Source organism: Leucopleurus acutus (assembly GCF_964270905.1).
Source record: "Leucopleurus acutus genome assembly, chromosome: 11".
Lineage (NCBI taxonomy): Eukaryota > Metazoa > Chordata > Mammalia > Artiodactyla > Delphinidae > Leucopleurus > Leucopleurus acutus.
Window position 1 is genome coordinate 69,606,555 of NC_139152.1, and position 3,356 is coordinate 69,609,910.

The following is a 3,356-nucleotide window of genomic DNA, read 5'->3' on the forward strand; positions in this document are numbered from 1 at the left end:
ACCTTCCCAACCTTTTTCTATTTACACCACTGTTACTATATACTATATGAAATATAATTCTGCATCTTGGTTTTTCACTTTAAAAATCTTTAAAACCTTTTGCTCTCAATATTGTGTTTTTTTAAATGATCGTATGGGTATGTCATATATTACTGTGTTTTTTAAAATGATTGTATGAGTATGTCATATATCGGTCATTTCTGACACTTTGCTTCAATGTTCAAGCAACTCACTTTGTATATCTGACATTTACATATCTGTAGAATAAATTCCTAGAAGCGGAACTGCTTGATCAAAAGTTATGTGCTTTTATAATTTTGGTAAATATTGACAAATGACCCTTTAGAAAAGCTGTCTCAATTTGTACGACCACAAGCAAAGTATGAAAGTGCCTGGTTCCCTCTGCCTTCTTCAATACAGTGAGCAATATATTTTTTTAACATCTTTATTGGAGTATAATTGCTTTACAATGTCGTGTTAGTTGCTGCTATATAACAAAGTGAACCAGCTATATGTATACATATATCCCCATATCCCTTCCCTCTTGCATCTCCCTCCCACCCTCCCTATTCCACCCCTCTAGGTGGACACAGAGCACTGAACTGATCTCCCTGTGCTATGCAGCTGCTTCCCACTAGCTATCTATTTTACATTTGGTAATGTATATATGTCCATGCCACTCTCTCACTTCATCCCAGCTTACCCTTCCCCCTCCCCGTGTCCTCAAGTCCATTCTCTACGTCGTCTGCGTCTTTATCAGTGAGTAATATTTTTGATCTTTGCCAATCTGATACGTGAAAAAGCTCCCAGGTTAAGCATTCTGTTCAAAGATAACAATCAATTAATCTTATGTGAAAGGATACCTTAGCGCGTCAATCACAAGGAAATAAACTGAACTTCGAGACTGAAAACAGCTCTCTCCTATATCAAGTGGTACCGTGCATTTAATACCACCCTGTAGCCCAGTCTCTAGGGTTTGCTGTTCACCAAGAAATATGAGACAATCATTACTGGTCAAAGTTAATGTATAAGCAGATAAATTTGTTTATTAAAAAATTATTTACTCAATATATCCAGAAGAGTAGTTAGGACTTGTTTTAATTTATAGGGCAAACTGGAAATAAATCTAAAGATGCCTGCTATGTAACCTTGAATGCTTTCACGCATCAGACTACACCCATGTTAATAATGCAATCTGCTCAGAAACTATTTTAAAATCGACTCTGCATAGGAATATATTATTACAGCCAATCATGCATATGTATGCAGTAATAAAGGGGTTAACACACTCTCCAAAGGAAGTTGAGAAGTCAATTGAGAAGTAAAAGCTTTCTGTGCTTTTGATCACCAACAGTCTCTTTCAGGTCTATCATTCTAAGTCAATGATTTTTTAATTACCTGGATGATAACCCCAGAGTTCAAAGAAATGCAAAATTCTTACCAATTAAAACAAAAGTTTTGTCATGACAGGACAAGCATATTTTCTAACATGTACAAAATAAAATTTGAACTGTGATCACTGGGTAAACTAACGCTTATCAAGTTTAGGTTTTAGTAATTATTCTAACTTATTTTAAAATTTCAACTACTGACAACTAAGCATCTCACCTGATTATTGGTATCTCAAACAGCTATGATCCAATTTAAAAATTCTTTACTATTTGCTATGGTTTGAATGTTTGTGTCCTCCCCCCATCCCATATATGTTGAAATTCTAACCCCCAAGTGATGGTATTAGAAGTTGAGGCTTTGGGGGGTTAATATGAGATGCTAGAGAACTAACTAGCCCCTTCGACCACGTGAGAACACAGTGAGAAAGCACCCTCTATGAACCGGGAAGCAGACTCCCACCAGACACGGAATCTGCTGGCACCTTGATCTTGGACCAGCCTCCAGAAGTGTGAGAAATACATTTCTGTTCATTATAAGCCACTCAGTTTATGGTAATTTGTTACAGCAACCTGAACTAGACTGAGATAGTATTTCTTATTTACTTTATTAATTGGATAACAGAGCACTTATTTCCTAAAAACATATGTGAACATCTTTCTTAACGCCATTACAATACAATATCTTGAGTTACATATATTGGAATATAAAGTAATTCTTGAATCAAATATATAACGTGCAATCAGAAAAAGAAAACTTGTCAACAAATGATGACATTCTCTTCCTTTCACAACAACATTAATTCCTATCTTTCTGCAAAAAAAAGAATACACTGAATTTTCTTTTCATTTGGAGGAAAATGGTCAACGAATTCAGTAATATACTGATAATATATTTTAAGCTAACAAATATACATGGATCGCTGGTCATGTGAGACACAAAGCCCACTCATTTTCGCAAAAATAGACAATTTTGATGGTTGAATACTCCGAATTTAGTGAGAGAAATACACACACTCTTCGGTCCATCATCAAGTATTTATTAAATACCTACTACAAGTCAAATCCAATACTATGCGTTGAAGACAGAAGCAGGAGTGTATCTCAGCAGCATTCTTGCGGAACTGAGGCTGGGTGGGGTAAGGAGCTCTTCATGGGGTTGTTCGTCAGAGAATGATATTTCTTAAAGCAAACACGTTGTTCCCTGTGTTTCGGGAAAGCAACCAGGCAATGACAGGTATAAAACAGCTTTAAAACCGGGGAGACGAGAAGCCCAAATGTAGCACAGAACGCAAACGCTTCGGTCCTCTTGTGTTTCTGGGCAGTGGACCAAACAAACGGTGCAGACTGAGACTGGGTCTACCTTTAAGACCTGGAGGGGAAACGGCCGGCCTAGGGGAAACGGTCGCAGTCTCATTTGCATAAGCACCCAAACACTGCTGACGTCACGGCGCCCAGTGCGGACCCCGCCCCTTCTTACTCCACTGTTTCCCCGCTAGGGAAGAGAACGGAAAGCGGAAAGAAGAGCTCAGTACCGGAGAGCGCGAACCTGTGGGCTTCCCTCTCCGCAAACGAGCAGCAAACGCCGCTTTTCCGCTTAACGGAAAAGCATTCCAGCCACTGCGGCCTCTGAGACCGGGTAGGTCATAACTGTCCCCAGGACAGCTCGAGCGTTTTTAATCCATTCGTATTTATAAGGCGCGTTACTGACTGAAAGTCTACCTCTATACTCAAAACGGTCCTCTACCCAGGCCACGCACAAACGAGCCGAGTTCATGAAACGTAGAAACGGTCTCCCATCCTCTCCTTAAAATCCCGGCGCCAACACCCTCACCACCACATCCTCAAATCCCTGGATGCGCAGAAACACCCAGGCTGTGCTTTCTCCGAGAGCCGCGTGCCTTGTGCGGGAGAAAGGCCCACTTCAGGACCATTTAACGCAGGATACCTCAGGCAAAAGGGAACTGG